Below are 17,064 nucleotides of genomic sequence, written 5' to 3'. Positions count from 1 at the left end.
TGGGAACCTGGACCACTATGGTCTCTATGAAGGCAGAGTTCCTGTGAGCCGGTCAGGAGCTGCTTTCATTGGCTCCTGACCCTGCCCATCAATGTAAGCCAAAGGGAGCTGCTTGCGTAGATAGACAGGGTCAGGAGGCAATGAAATCGGCTCCTGACATGCTCACAGGGCTCTGCCGTTACAGAGACGGCAGAGCGTGAGCTGCGGCGGGGAGACATCGGCGAGATCATCGTGAGCGCCGAAAGCGGCAAGAACGCGCGTCGTCTGTGTATTGAAATCTGCACCCTGGCAGCCAGATAGCCATTAAAGCAGGGCGTAGATTTTAATTAGCGCGGTCCTAAAGTAATCAATCACTCTTGCCATCATGAATGATAAAGGATATTTTACATTTTGCGCACACAGTTCTAAAACATTGCAGCAAGTAGCTGAGTAGTGTCATTACATAGGATGGTAGTAACAATGCAGCTGTACCATTGTTTGGGAGATCGCTAATTCCCCAAAAGAGTCTCACCTTTGCCTGCGCAAAAATTCCGCATCACATTTTTTTTTTACAGGGGCCTATGGTAATTTATATAACAGAACACTCTTCTAAATAAGCTGTGCGGTTTTAAATATTTTATGCGGCATTGAGCAGAAACGTAATAGCTACTACCTCCCGGCTTTTCAGATTCAACAAGGAAGCCACACAGCGAACTTGGAAGATTAGGAAACGGGGGGGGCGGGGGGGAAATGCATTCACACCATAATGACAAAAGCGACCCCCAGAGTCCGATGCGGGAACAGTCACCGCCAGGCAGAGACAGGTAATATAACATTGAAAGGTGATTTGATAAATGGATGCAATAATGCAAAGTATTCCCGATACACAGAGTAGAATTTAGGTTAGCATGAGCTGTTGTATGCAAAAATAAAATTACGCCGGCGCCTCTAACACCGTGAAGAATATGAACGCCTATTTTGCTGAGTCGCCATAGCGTACAAGTCCCCCCACCATTCATTTTAATCTCTTCCTGCCAAAGAGGATAGAAGCTGAGAATTTCTGTGCTTGGTGCGAACACAAAAACATGGAAGGAAGAATTCTGGAAAGAGGATCCCGGTCTATTTTTTTTTTTCCGACACTGTATTTTTAAGAGCTCTTATTTCCAAGAAATTCTAATTTATAACACAGGGAGGATTTTTTTGGCACGGGCTCCAGTGCAGATGTTATTCCTTAAGGAAGACGGTCTTGATTGCTCGGGTGAATAATGGCCAGGGCCCTGGCACCGAGCCAGGAGTCCTCTTACAAGCAGAATGTAGAAAACCACTCTTCTACAGAAAGAGGCCCCCAGAAGGATAATATATTATTACGCATGATTCAAATTACAGGATCTGCAGCAGGGGAGCGAGTGGCTGAACCTAGAGACAGCCGCTGCACACGGAATACTGATGATGAAATGATGGAATGCGCCGAGCACTGAAAGAGCCACAGTTTACCGGTCACCTCCTCTGTGTTCTTTTTTTCAGAGCCACTGCGTGCCTGTTTAGGTCTCCGGCTCATTTCTCATTGGCTGACAGAGAATTTTTCCGAAGCCTACTCTGAAAACCATCAATTTATTTTTGTTTTGTTTCTTAATTATTTTTTTTTAAATCTTGCTTAAATCCCACTTATTATTTTTTTTATATCAACACCCTTTTAAATGCATTTTCAAAAAAATAATTTTCTCTATTTGAGCTTTCCAGATGAAGCATCTCTGCATTTCAGTTTGCTAAAAGGCCTTGAGACATTCCAATGGAAATGAGAAATACGAAAAAAAAAAAAATATTTGTAGGATTTTTGGCTGGGTTTACAATGGTTGCCATTTTTTGAGATTTAAGCATATTTTTTTAACTTTTTTTTTATATATATGAAGGATAAATGTGCAAACAATGGTGGGATAAGATGGATATTTTTTTTTTCGCAACTGCATTTAATAAAAAAAAAAAAAATACGACAGCTATTTTCCGCTGAGGTTAGTCATTAAACTCTATGCCCACTGGCACTATTACATCTGCATCACTTATTTAATATATGAGAAGCGTTAATAATAATAATAACATCGCATGCATGATGTGTTTTCACTGCACGTATCTCTCTTTCTTACAGGCTGGGTACCTAAAGCTATTTTTTCTCCTGACCATCGTCTGATATCAAAGGATGAAAATGAGGTGTTTATGTAGATTGAAAATATTAAATCAGTGAGAATAGGGAGGGGGGGGGGGGGAAGGGCTTATTTTTTATTCATAAATGATCTCACCCGCGATGCGTTAATGCGATTTCACCTTGATGGGAACAATGACTTGACTTAAATCTTGGCACAGGTTAAAGGAACATATATTAAGGCTAGATTGGAGCTAAGTCACAATTCATAGAGGGAATACATAACGGTCAGCTAAAATTTAAAAAACAAAACATTGCAAAAAAATAAAAAATAAATGGCTATGGCAAAACAGAAAAACAAACACATTAAAGCAATAAAGGCAATAAAAAAATTCTACTAAGCTGCAGAGGGTTAAACTTTAATCTGCTGCTTTAAAAAAATGAAATAATTGTCCCGGTGACAATGCATGAGGACACATGCTCACATGACTACTGGAATGGAGCCATTTCTTTTGCACAGGGATTCACAATGTGCAGCAAGAATAATTAATGAGGGGACCTAATCGCACCAAAAAGAAAAAAAAAATATGTTAAACAAGTTTCATTACTGTATGATGTAAATGAGTTTCTCACCAATGATGCCACTGATTGGCTGAGACGAGGAGCTGGTTTCAGACAGTGCAGCATGGCCGGATTGGCTGCTAGCTCTTCTGGTTACTGCCTGCTCAGGCAGTGTTCAGGTCAGACCCGTCTCTCTCTCTCTCTTTGGTTGTTTCGAAGCAAATCTTGTTCAGCCCAGCTGTGTCTCCATAGTAGTGGTACCCTACGCGAGAGTCTCCCTCCTGTTTCCCAGAGCTCTTGTCTGCAAGGCGGTCGCTGCTGTGAAATACCAGCCTTTGGCACCGAGCCCAGACTGCGATCTTACATTTGTCTACAGTACAAAAACGAGAAAGGGAAAAGAAAGGATTGAAAAAAAAAATACATATAAAAGCAATTCTTTTCACAGAACTGATGCAAAAGCAGACAAATTAAGCAATTCACCATCCATTTTTTGTCTTTTTTTTCCCTCCCGCCTGATTAATTTACAGCTCACGCGCTGTACGCCATTTCATTAATTTTTCTTTTTAATGTAAAAATGCAAAAATATATTAAAAAAGCCTTTATTTCTTTACCTTGTTAACAAGTTTCTCCTCGGCGTACGAAGAAAAAAAACAAAAAAAAACGACAATATAAATTTTTCAGCGGAACTTGAGCATTGTGTTAGAATCTAATTAAACCCCTGTCATTGTTTTGTGGTTATTTAATGGGCGCACTTTATAAACATGCAAAACGAGACAGTGAATCTAAAAAAAAAAAATTAAATTAAAAAGAAAGTAAAAGCAATAAAAAAATCTGTGCTGCTTGAGCTGTTTTGCTGTCTAACCCCCAGGATGAAAAGGAATGCAGTCATACAGTCATATCAAGTTTAGCAGACAATGGAGTACCTACAAGCTTCCCCTTGACAAGTGCTTTATAACCAGTCAGTATTATGTGCTACAGGCAGTGGCCAATCGCTATGGAGCTTTCTGTAGCAGTGACACAATAGGTGCACCGGCCACTGTGCCCTAACAGGAGCTTTTTATGCACTTGTGTATTATTAAAATGCATATGTCTTTAATAGTCACTGCAATATCACCTGCCAAGGCTGTCCTACTCCTGAACTGTAATTACTTGGCCTAATTACTGTACATAGCGCTGCATAGGCTGCTCCCCGACGTTGGGTGGCGCATAGTCGTGTACGTCATATAAATATGCATAGGCGTGTGGTCAATTATATAAGCGAAAATCTCCAATTATCTCCCGCTTGGAGCTTCTTCGCGTTTAGCGAAGGAGAGAGGTGCTAATATAATCTCATTAACCCATATCATCTTAGCGCCTGTTCACGCACCATTATATTAAAAAAGGGGGGGGGGGGGGAGTAAGGTGTCTTAGTATCATTTGTGCCAAGCTGGGTACATCTGCAGAAGTCTGTATGGCAAGTTCAGACCAACGACTCTTCCAAAGGGTTAAACCATCATCAATAAGATGTCTCAAATCTGTTTAGAAATACATTTAAAAAGAAAGAAATATATAATGGATGCCTATTGTGTTAGTTCCATCATGAGTGAAATAAGGTGACGGAGGTAGCCCTACTTTTCCAGGAATTAGTTAACAAGGCAGCTCGCCATGCATACGGGGAATCGCCACACTAGTTTTCATGTTTTTTTTTTTTTTATGCGTTCGGGATTAACATATTCATGAAGGAAATGGCTTTTTACGAACGTGGATTCAGCAGAGAGAATAAGCAATAGCTCGACGATTCAACGCGCATGATGAGTACAACCCCAAGGAGGGGAAAAGGACACACATCCAAACAGGGATTTATTATTTTTGGGACAAATGTCGGTATCCGATACTTGAGATACGATAGGTGTGCTTATCTTGAAGAAGGGGAAATGGGACGTTTGGCAATGGAGGGACACCATTGTTTTGTCCAATTCTCCATCTTGACCCGCGGTTTTTATGATTTGCCCCAGAGGCTGTGTTGTTGTGATTGCAAAACGCATTCATGATTACGCAGAAAATGAAGGAGATGGTAAGAAACCGAGATGGTGTGTATTCGTACGCCAATAATTCCTTTAGGGAAATGACCCATTAAGTGCAAGGTTATTGGCGCTGGCTGCTCCGGCTTGAAGTTTATGAATAGTATCGTAGGTAACTTCCAGGAGTGGGAAATCACTATGCTGCTTTATAGGGAATAATATGTATAAAGCGTGTTTTTCGGATGATGTTTTTGAAGGACGTTTGCGATTCAGCATACAGCACAATGCTTTCAGGGATGTTATGTTACAGGCAATAAAACCTGCTAACATTCTCTCCTCCAAGGTATTAAGATGTTAGACCACATAGCTATAACATATGTTAAAATGCTTTTCTAACCAATTTTACCTTTTACATTCCTGCTGTGGTTGCTTAAAGGGGATTTCCACCTTCAGGGATTTTTTTAATTTTCTAAAGTGAATCTGAGCCCCTATTCCTGCTAGGAACATAATTGCTGTGTGGCGTGCTGTAAAGTTGTTTATTTACCCTAGAGTCCAATTACACTGTACCGTACAACCACTGCTTTGATGGCATGTGTCGCTATGGTTACAGAACACAGTTAATGCTCTCTATGTTGCCTTTCTGTTCTCCCGTTCTTGTACTGCAATTGGCTGCAGTGATGAAGGCAGCACCAATCACAGCATTAATTGCAAAGCAGTAGAAGACCAATGATCAGATACATGGAATGCCTGCGATGTTGCCATAGTGATGAGTGTAATCAAAGAGGTGATGATATAGTACAGTCTAACTAGCCATTGGGCAAAAAAATAATTTTACAGCACTGTACACAGCAATATGCAGTTTGGTGAAGCTCAAAAAAAAAAAAAAAATTGTCAGTAGACATCCTCCTTTGTACAAACTGACATATCAATGCAGGCTGCCCCCAGAAGTTTTTTAAAATGTGGTTGCGTAGTAATGGATGAACGAATGATGATAAAAGCATTGATATTCCACTGGACACTTCGTTTAAGATTTATCCTCAATTTGTGTTGCCCATCGGGATCAAACTTAATCCTGCAAATGACACCGCAGGGCTCCAATGCTGTACTGGCGCCTCGCTAGGCAACAGATGACCAATGAGTTCTGTGTCTATGAAGAAAGGAAGAGGGACAATGGTGCCAAGCAGCAGATTCCTCAGGCGGAGTAGCGACGAGAACAATGGGATCGGCTGCTGACTGTCACTTGAACATCCAGCATGCTGGATCATTAAGTGACTTCGAAAGACCTCAGGAGGAACCTATACAGACAAATGCAGATGACCCTGAACTGCTGTCTCAGCCGAGAACAATCTATTGCATATATGGGGCTTTACATTCACGGTTAGATTTAGTTTGTTGGTTAACCAGAGTTTGTAAAACCAAAGGAATGAATCCAGGCACCAGTCTAAAACATACATGTCAAACTCCGGGGCCAAATCTGGCCCTCGGAGCCATCAGATTTGGCCCACATGTGGTCTCTCCACTTTGCGTTATGTTTGGCAGTCTTAGGACCACCAGAGAAGCTATTTTGGAGGGTAAGCCCTAAATCATCAGGGAAGCCATATAGGGAGTGGGAAAGCACTAGACACCAGGGAACTGTATAGGGGAGGGGGGACACTAGATGCCAGGGGACCGTATAGGGAGGGAGGACCACTTAACATCAGGGAATTGTATAGGGGAGGGATGGAGAACCAATAAACACCTGGGAACTGTATAGAAGAGGGCCACTAGACACCAGGAAAGCGTATGGGGAAGGAGGGTGGCACTAGACACTAGGGAATTGTATAGAGGATGGAGGGGGCTATTAGACACTAGGGAACTTTATAAGGGAAAGAGGTGGCCACTAGAAATTGAGGTTGGCCGCGACTTGGTCCCAGAGCTCAATTTCGGCCCACTTTGTATGTGAGTTTGACACTCCTGGTCTAAAAGAAGGGACCCAGGTGGAAACTTCATAAGACCAAAGGCCACTGCCTGATTGTGGAAAATACTATCCACATCACCAACTGAATAAGTTTGGTAAAGTTGCACGAGCGGAGGCGGAGCTGAAGAGAGCACCATGCAGGAAGCTCTGTAGGATAATGTTTCCCGCTGGGTCAACTATTTTACAAATTATGGTCGCAACCAAAATGCAGGGAGTGGCCATTGGTCTATGAGGTTTACTGCTGGGTCCCCTCAACTAGACCAGCTTAAGAAATCTGGTGGATCCTGACACACTTTTTTTTACTATGGATTGAGATGAAAGTAAAGTCGCCCTGTAGTGTCTGATGTCTGGAACAGTCCTGTTGTGTATCATTAATTTCAACAGACTTAGGGTGCTCATGGCTAAACCTTTTCATAAACCGAACTGACTGGTTAACCTAATCAGTCAACCTGGTGAGGATGAGGACATGATGCGGCTGCTACATGATGTCTGCCGCCGTCGGTGCCTGCTGTTTTTGCACTGTTCCTGTTGCACAACCGATCCTCCTCCTGCACATCATGTTGCCTAAACCGCCTCATCATCTACCACCTCCTGCAATTATCTGTCTTAGGGCCTGTTCACACTGACACGGATGGAAAACTGATCTATGGAAAAACTAAAGCATTTTTTAATCCGTTAGACCGGACCAATTTTATTTATTTATTTTGTATTTATATAGCGCCGACATCTTCCGCAGTGCTTTACATAGTTTATATTCTTGTCACTAAACTGTCTCCCTCGGAGCTCACAATCTAAAGGCCCATACACACGTCGGATTTTAGCGAACGACCCGTCGTTTGAACGTTCCGTCGTTCGGACGTTTTCGCGTCAAATCCGACGTGTGTACAGACTTTCATTCAGATGATAAGACCGGTTACCAACGATCCGCCGGACGGATCGCTGGTAACCAGTCTTATCACCCGAACGATAGTCTGTACACACGTCGGATTTGACGCGAAAACGTCCGAACGACGGAACGTTCAAACAACGGGTCGTTCGCTAAAATCCGACGTGTGTATGGGCCTTAATCCTAACCACAGTCATATGTATGTATCGTGTAGTGTATCTATTGTAGTCTTGGGCCAATTTTTTAGGGGGAAGCCAATTAACTTATCTGTATGTTTTTAGGATGTGGAAGTAAACCGGAGTGCCTGGAGGAAACAAACACAGACACAGGGAAAACATACAAACTCCATGCAGGTGTTGACCTGTCGGATTAAAGCCGGGGAATCTTGGCCAATGTGAACAAATCCATTGGTTAACTTTGGATCCGCTTGCATCGGTTCTTGTTCATTCTGTTACAGTTTGCTAAACCGTCTGTTTTTAGGCCAGTGTGAGCCGGGCCTTATAAATGTCTTGTAATTTGATGAAAAAAAGACCTAAGCATTGTCATACTGTCAATTTGTCTCTGGCTGAAAAAATATATTGTTATAATAATTTTGGGTTTGAACAGCATTAAAGGAAGCCTGAGCTGGGCATACAATGATGAGATAAACAATTTGTAACGATTGTGGAATTCTCTCCGTGGTTAGCGCACAGGACGTGCGCTGACACTGCGGAAAACCTCCACAAGTGTATAATTTGAGGGAACCCAGCAAAAGGTGCAACGCACCTGTAGAGGGAAATTCCTGTCGGCAGGTGGAGCTGTGGAGTGCAGAGGAACAGCTCCTCTGCCCTGCCACAGACGCCAGACAGGAATTGTACGAAGGGAAGAAACGCAGGGCAAGATAGCCCTGAAAGAGAGAGATCAAAGCGACAGAGGGTATGTGTGTCCACCAATCTAGTCGCCACCCTGCGACGATGAACACACAACCATGAAGATCAGGTGAGAAGGCAATCGCAAGAGATGGCGATTGCTAACAGCGACACAAGACTGAATAAGTACAGATGCGGAATGTATGTATGTCCACCAATCTAGCCGCCAACCTGCGACGGTGGACACACAACAGAGGAAACCAAGTGAGAACGCAATCGCAAGGGAAGTGATTGCGAATGAGGATGAGCACAGGGACAGAATGTATGTATGTGCACAAATCTAGTCGCTAACCCGCGACGGTGCACACACAACAGCAGAAACAAAGTAGGAACGCAATCGCGAGAGAGGCGATTGCCAGAGGTGACACAAGGCTTAAGCAAGACAGGGGACGAGAGTAGCAAAGGCACAGCAAATTATACAATGAGAAGATAAGGAAAATAACACACGCTAACTAAACGTGAACACCGCACTCATTCGCAACAGCGAACGCGTTTACTGCGCGGCCTCCGCGTGTTAAGCACAACAGAGACAAGCACGCCTAACTAACCCCGCCACCCAAACATGAAACAGAGAACGCGAGCGCTTGCTTAACGGTTACCTCACCGAGGCTACAGCATGCGTTCGTCTCAGACAAGACAGACAGATGAACGGGAAACAGGATAGGAAAGATCCACTGCTCTTTCCGCCAGAGCGAGTGCGATCCAGGTAAAGTAACAGAGCTAGCAGGATCCACTGCTCTTACCGCCAGAGCGAGTGCGATCCAAGTATCGAAACAGGGTGATGAGATAGCTGGTAGCAACCGCTGCTCCAGCTATACTCCAAGAAGCAGATCAGAAGGATCCACAGCCGCTACCGCTAGAGGCTAGTGCGATCTGAGCAAGACAAACAGAGGAGATAGCTGGTAGCAACCGCTGCTCCAGCTATACTCCAAGACAGACAGAACGATTTCCTGACAACCACTGTTGGCGACAGGACAATCGCAACAGAGAGGCAATACAGACAAAACAGATAAGCAGGCTAACTGCACTAGAGAAGCTGCCTAGTGCAGTCCCCAGAATGACTCTAACTAACTAAACAATCCAACAGGAAGGCTGACACTCCAGGAGTGATTTAACAAACCGTTATGACCAGCGAAGTACGGTGGAATCACATAGTATATATAGAGCCAGCCTACAAAGGATGTGGCTAGGCAATTTGCATGACAAACGTATGCAAATTCCTCAGCAGCAGCAAGCTGCAAAACTGACAAAAGGTCTCTTTTCCAGAGACCTGCAGAATGCAGACCTGAACAGTGGTCAAAAAGCTGCCTGCCTGCGCAGGCAGCTGAGCGGATCATTACACAATTGTACACATACAGTGATGTGAAAAACTATTTGCCCCCTTCCTGATTTCTTATTCTTTTGCATGTTTGTCACACTTAAATGTTTCTGCTCATCAAAAACCGTTAACTATTAGTCAAAGATAACATAATTGAACACAAAATGCAGTTTTAAATGATGATTTTTATTATTTAGTGAGAAAAAAAAACTCCAAATCTACATGGCCCTGTGTGAAAAAGTGATTGCCCCCCTTGTTAAAAAAAATAACTTAAAGCGGAATATAACCCTGCATTTCAACTTTGCTCTAAAACATTATTTACAGCATATTATATGCAACCAGCATTTTTTTTTTTACTAGACCAGCATTGGAAGGGTTACACACAGAGCTTTAAAGTTCCAGCCGAAGTTTAGATAGATACATTTAAGTAAACAGAATGTAACAAGTGAGGAATGTTACACACTCTTTGGCTGTCCTCCAGCTCCAGTACAGTCAGAGAGAGTGAGTCACATGCCACACTTGTTACATTCTGTTACTTAAATGTATCTATCTAAACTTCGGCTGCGGGGAGCAGTTCTCTCCACGGAACTTTAAAGCTCTGTGTGTAACCCTTCCAATGCTAGTCTAGTAAAAAAAATGCTGGTTGCATATAATATGCTGTAAATGTTTTAGAGCAAAGTTGAAATGCAGGGTTATATTCCGTTTTAACTGTGGTTTATCACACCTGAGTTCAATTTCTGTAGTCACCCCCAGGCCTGATTACTGCCACACCTGTTTCAATCAAGAAATCACTTAAATAGGAGCTAACTGACACAGAGAAGTAGACCAAAAGCACCTCAAAAGCTAGACATCATGCCAAGATCCAAATAAATTCAGGAACAAATGAGAACAAAAGTAATTGAGATCTATCAGTCTGGTAAAGGTTATAAAGCCATTTCTAAAGCTTTGGGACTCCAGCGAACCACAGTGAGAGCCATTATCCACAAATAGCAAAAACATGGAACAGTGATGAACCTTCCCAGGAGTGGCCGGCCGACCAAAATTACCCCAAGAGCGCAGAGAAAACTCATCCGAGAGGCCACAAAAGACCCCAGCACAACATCTAAAGAACTGCAGGCCTCACTTGCCTCAATTAGGTTCAGTGTTCACGACTCGACCATAAGAAAGAGACTGGGCAAAAATGGCCTGCATGGCAGATATCCCAGGCGCAAACCACTTTTAAGCAAAAAGAACATTAAGGCTCGTCTAAATTTTGCTAAAAAACATCTCAATGATTGCCAAGACTTTTGGGAAAAATACCTTGTGGACCGACGAGACAAAAGTTGAACTTTTTGGAAGGTGCGTGTCCAGTTACATCTGGCGTAGAAGTAACACAGCATTTCAACAAAAGAACATCATACCAACAGTAAAATATGGTGGTGGTAGTGTGATGGTCTGGGGTTGTTTTGCTGCTTCAGGACCTGGAAGGCTTGCTGTGATAGATGGAACCATGAATTCTACTGTCTACCAAAAAATCCTGAAGGAGAATGTCCGGCCATCTGTTCGTCAACTCAAGCTGAAGCGATCTTGGGTGCTGCAGCAGGACAATGACTCAAAACACACCAGCAAATCCACCTCTGAATGGCTGAAGAAAAACAAAATGAAGACTTTGGAGTGGCCTAGTCAAAGTCCTGACCTGAATCCTATTGAGATGTTGTGGCTTGACCTTAAAATGGCGGTTCATGCTAGAAAACCCTCAAATAAAGCTGAATTACAACAATTCTGCAAAGATGAGTGGGCCAAAATTCCTCCAGAGCGCTGTAAAAGACTCGTTGCAAGTTATCGCAAACGCTTGATTGCTATTATTGCTGCTAAGGGTGGCCCAACCAGTTATTAGGTTCAGGGGGGTTATTTCTTTTTCACACACGGCCATGTAGGTTTTAAGTTTTTTTTCTCACTAAATAATAAAAACCATCATTTAAAACTGCATTTTGTGTTCAATTATGTTATCTTTGACTAATAGTTAACGGTTTTTGATGAGCAGAAACATTTAAGTGTGACAAACATGCAAAAGAATAAGAAATCAGGAAGGGGGCAAATAGTTTTTCACATCACTGTATACTCCTAAAAAAACTTTTTTGTTCTGCAGTTTAATTTTCTGTGTATCAGCCAAGGAAATACAATTTAATGTTGGATTGTCTCATATGCTGACACAGTCTTTCAGTGTCTTAAAGAGAACCCGAGGTGGGTTTGAAGAATATTCTCTGCATACAGAGACTGGATCTGCCTATACAGCCCAGCCTCTGTTGCTATCCCAAACCCCCCTAAGGCCCCCCTGCACTCTGCAATCCCTCATAAATCACAGCCACGCTGCTGACAAACAGCTTGTCAGAGCTGGCTGTGTTTATCTCTATAGTGTCAGTCTGCTGCTCTCCCCGCCTCCTACAGAACTCCAGTCCCCGCCTGCATCCCTTCCCTCCCTGCTGATTGGAGGGAAGGGACGGGGGCGGGGACCGGAGCTATGCAGGAGGCGGGAGAGCAGCTGAGACTGACACTACAGATGTAAACACAGCCTCAGAGCACGGCTGTGATTTATGAGGGATTGCAGAGTGCAGGGGGACCTTAGTGGGGTTTGGGATAGCAACAGAGGCTGGGCTGTATAGGCAGATCCAGCCTCTGTATGCAGATAACATTCTTTAAACACACCTCGGGTTCTCTTTAAGGAGAGCCCGAAGTGGGCTCATATAAAAAAAAAAAAAAAACCTATGATACCTGATCCGGGGGGCTGGGCGGATCAGGTAGCTGCCATCCCCGCTGCTCCGTTGACCTGCACTGGCTTCCTTTCCCTTTAGTGACCTCTGGGGTCACGACGCTGGAAAGAGAGAGATCTCTCTCTCTCTCTCAGCTTGCAGGGAGGTTGAGGAGCGGCAGGGGGCGCAGCCAGGGAGAGAGAGCTGCCCTGTGGGCGTTTTGAGCAGGGAATCCCTCTCCTCCGGAATAGCGACAATTATTGTTGCTAATCACGGGGGGCAAAGAGGGGCGTGTGGGGACACAGAGACATGTCATGAGGCAGAGAACATGCCTGTGTGTCCCATCAGCCTTTCCTCGCACCGTCTCGGGTTCTCTTTAAGCCTCACACTTACCGCAATGACACAGGAAGATGGAACCAGTGATGGCTCCCTCACGACGAGCGTCCAGCGATTCATCTTCCTGACGGCGGGTCACGCAATGTTACACGGCGGAGCGAATGAGACTTCCAGCGATCGCAGTACTTTGCCCGGTGTTGTTGGGTATCTTAAAGATCCGATCCGCCCTGACGGTCTTTTATCGCTGCATGAAGCTAAACGGCATTCGCATAACTGTGCACCTGTGCCTTCATCGTGTAAACGACCGCTCATTAAAAAAAAAAAAACACGCTGGTCGTGAGGAAAATGGTCATAAAAATCGCCATATGGGTGCGCAGCTTTAGAAGTTTAAATATACCGTGTTTCCCTTATTATAAGACCTACCCCGAAAATAAGGCCTAGGTTATATTTGCTTGAAATATAAGCCCTACCCCGAAAATAAGACCTAGCTGAGGGACACTTTTGTGTATGTGGAGGTGTGTGGCCTCTTACCGCACCTCCCTTGTGGCCGCATCCCCCTCCATTCCTTGTAACCTCTCCAGAGTCAGCGGCGGCATATTAATCAAGCTGTGAGGGCGCCCCTTTGACCCTCACGCTGACACTAGGCAGTACGCCTTGCCGGCTCTGCGCTGGCGCTCTCCTTATGTTATCATGTGCACCCGGCTGATGCGTTCCAGGCGCACATGATTATGACATAAGGAAAGTGCCAGCACAGAGCTGGCAACGCGTACTGCCTAGTGTCAGGGTCACAGGGCGCCCTCACAGCTTGAATAATATGCTGCCGCTGACACCGGACAAGTTACTTAGAACGGAGGGGGACACAGCCACAAGGGAGGTGCGGTAAGAGACCACACACCTGCTTATACACAAAGCGTCTACCCCTCTCCCCCTGCCTGATCTTCACTGAGGCTTTGTTCACATCTAAAATCAAAATCGTTTTTTTAAGTGTTTTTTCCCCCTCCCATCGCTCCACGGTGCGATACGATTTTCTGCAAAGCGCCTTTGTAAGCGCTTTTGCAGAGCGATTCCGTTTCTTTACTTCCTGGTGTCAGTCAGGAAGTGAACAGTTTGACCCAGAAAAAAAATAAATACAATGTATTTATTCTTAAAAACGCGAACGCAATCAACGGATTAAAAAAAATTGATTTGTGAGCATTTTCTGTTTTTCCTATACCTTCCATTGTAGCAAAATCGCCCCGAAAATGGTACAGGCAGCGCTTTTGTGAACGGAAAGCAGACGAAACATGCCGATATGAACTGTCCCATAAGGATTCATTGCACAAGGTATTTTCAAAGTTGCCGGCGCTCAAAAAAAAAAGCGCAAAATGCCTTAGGTGTGAACAAGCCCTGATAGAAATACAAAGGGGGTTGCGAGGAAAGTACAAGGGTGACACTGCAGGAGAGGGGTGACTCTCTCTCTATTTTACACAGAGTAGTCAGAGCAGTAAAGGTAAGCGGAGCTCTCCACCAGTATGCAGTGCGCTGTGCCTGGTCACTCAGTCCCGACAGCACCCAGGGCCAGCAGTCACATGTAGAAGATACAGACCAGCGTCATGTTGGTTGATGGTGCCGGTCTATATCTTCTACACAGAGTAGTCAGAGGAAGGGCTGCTGCACACCGAGAGCGGTTCTGAGCGTTTTTAAAACCGCTTGCAGGGTGAAAACCGCTTGGCTAATGAATGTGAATGGGATGGAGCACACCAGAGCGGCTCGTTAGTTTCCCCCAAACGCAAACTCGGGTCCTGCAGCATTTTTGTGGATTTCTGATGCATTTCTGCCTCAATGTAAAATATAGGAAAGTGGAAAATCTCTCTGAAATTGCTAGATCGGAGCGATTTTCCAATCGATTTTTGGTACAGAAGCCGTTCAGTAAGGGCTTGTTCACATCTAGGGCGTTTTGCGGATTTTTTGAGTGCCGGCGATTTTTAAAAATGCCATGAAGTCGCTAGCACAATGATTTATTATGGGACAGTTCATATCAGCGCGTTTCATCTGCTTTCCGCTCAGGAAAGCGCTGCATGTACTATTTTCAGGGCGATTTTGCTACAATGGAAGGTATTGGAAAAGCGCAAAACACTCAGGGCCAGAGCCCACTAACACAGTTGTGCGCAGTTGTGTCCGCTTTTCAGCATTTGTAACATTGTTGCTGAAAAGCGGGCACAACTGCGTTAGTGGGCTCAAGCCCTCACAAATCGCTTTATCCGGTGATTGCGTTCGCGCTTTTATGAATAAATACATTATTATATTTGTTCACTTCCGTGTGAAAAAGTTAACTTCCTGACTCACGTCAGGAAGTGAAAAAAACAGAATTGGGTCTGCAAAAGCACCTACAAAAGTGATTTGTACAAAATGGTAGCGCGCAGTGGAGTGCCGGGAGGGGGGGGGGGGGGGGGGACAAATAACACGCAGCGATTTCCATTTTAGATGTGAACAAAGCCTTACAGCTTTACTGTAACAAAAATATAAAATCTGCTACACAAAAACGCTCCAAAAAAACGCTAGGCATGGTTTGAAAATCTCTCTGAGGGCCCATTCACACTAGATCACTTTTCCGGCAATTTCAGCATCGCTGGAAATCGCTAACGTTTTGAAAAGCGATTGGTCAATGTTAAGTATATGTGGCTGTTCTCATTTAAGCCTTTGGCGTTTTTCAGCGATTAGCTGAAAAGCAAACGCATAACCTGCACCATTTCTGTGCAATTTTGAGTGATTAACGCTTCAATGTTAACCTCTTGACGACCAGCTAACGCCGATTGGCGTAAACTGGTCTGCGGGTTTCCATGGAAACGGCCACTCGTTCGAGCGACCTTTCCATGTCCGTTCACAGAGGGTGTCTCCGTGAACAGCCGGAGAGCCCACCGATCGCGGCTCGCCAGCAAAATGTAAAAACACGCGGGGAAGAAATCCCCGCTGTTTACATCATACGGCGCTGCTGCGCTGATTGGCCGGGGATCGCCGGCCTAGGATAGGCTGAAGCCTATCCTTCAATGCGCAGGATGGATATCCGTCCTGCGCAGCTCACAGGGGGAAGGACGGAGCGCAGAGAACGCTGCGGAGGGGGGCTTTGAAGAGCCCACCCCCCGCAAAGCGCAGCAAGCCAGCAGCGATCAGACCCCCCCCCCCCCCAGCAGGACATCCCCCTAGTGGGGAAAAAAAGGGGGTAAGTCTGATCGCCCTGGCTATTTCCTGATCTGTGCTGCAGGCTGGAGAGCCCACACAGCACAGATCAGACAGAAATGCACTGGTCGTCAAGTGGTTAAAGATAGGAGCGCTTCAAAATCGCCCCAGAAGCGCAGGGCTGTTCACAATAATCAGCGTTTTTCCTGCGATTTTACTCAGTAAATATTGCAGATTACCCATAAAACACTGCAGTTTACCACCTCTGTTTCCTGTGTAGTGGCCATTTCCTGTATGGGAGAGCGACACACGTGCAGCAAAACGCTAGAAAACGCAGAAAAACGCTATGCCATACAGTTAAAAAAACGCTCAAAATACTATTGAGGAAAACGCAAGAAAAACACTCAGCGTTTGTGTTTAGCAATTTGTAGTGTGAACAAAGCCTGAACATGCCTAGAATCGCTCTGAAAAACGCTTCAAAAACCGCTAGCAGTTTTTGGTGTGCACTGGCCAGAAGAAGGATTGCTACAAACACAATGGAGAACATTCTGTCACAGATATACCTATCCCATCCTGGCTCACACTTCCCTGGGCCCTGCAAGTGTGCAGCAAGCAGCAGCAGCTGTCTCCTATGTGTGTGTGCCCTGCCGAGGCAGAGCTGTTGGCCCGTTCTGGGCTGACTGCAGTAAGGACCGCCCCCTACACGGAACACCTTCCTGTGGTGTGGGTCACATGACTCACACACAGCCTGCTATGTATTTTTGCTCAGCCTTCCTGTGGTGTGGGTCATCACATGACTCTCACACAGCCTTCCAAATGTATACAGCAGTGTAGAGGTGGTGGCAGGGCAGAAAGGAAGAATCAAGGGGACCTGTCTTGTTCATCTTCAGCAGAATTACAAGTGCAAAGCTGCCTGGCCGGATGCATTTGCATAATGGAGGATGTGTGAGTGACTGTTCTCTGGCTAGCATTAAAAAAAAATGCATGCTTCCCTCTTTCTTACTCCATAGCTCCCAACTGTCCCTCTTTTGGAGGGACAGTCCCTCTTTGGGAGCCCTGTCCCTCTTTCTTCCACATTTGTCCCTTTTTCAGGACTT

At 44.8% G+C, this 17,064-nt stretch overlaps 1 long non-coding RNA gene across 6 annotated transcripts in view; it reads right to left on the bottom strand.

Annotated features, from left to right (window-relative positions):
- LOC137547222 (uncharacterized) overlaps positions 1–16,654 on the bottom strand; it is a 562,452-nt gene extending 545,798 nt beyond the window's left edge. For all 6 annotated transcript variants that reach the window (XR_011026531.1, XR_011026529.1, XR_011026530.1 and 3 more), the window contains exons 1-2: positions 16,531–16,654; positions 2,750–3,047 (exon numbers count right to left, since the gene is read on the bottom strand). This is a non-coding gene — a long non-coding RNA (uncharacterized lncRNA). The remainder of the gene's footprint in view (positions 1–2,749; positions 3,048–16,530) is intronic.
- Positions 16,655–17,064: the final 410 nt, after the last annotated feature.

Source organism: Hyperolius riggenbachi, chromosome 2, assembly GCF_040937935.1.
Source record: "Hyperolius riggenbachi isolate aHypRig1 chromosome 2, aHypRig1.pri, whole genome shotgun sequence".
Taxonomy (NCBI): Eukaryota; Metazoa; Chordata; class Amphibia; order Anura; family Hyperoliidae; genus Hyperolius; species Hyperolius riggenbachi.
The sequence above is the reverse complement of the archived record's forward strand: the minus strand, read 5'-3'. Positions and strand labels throughout refer to the sequence as shown.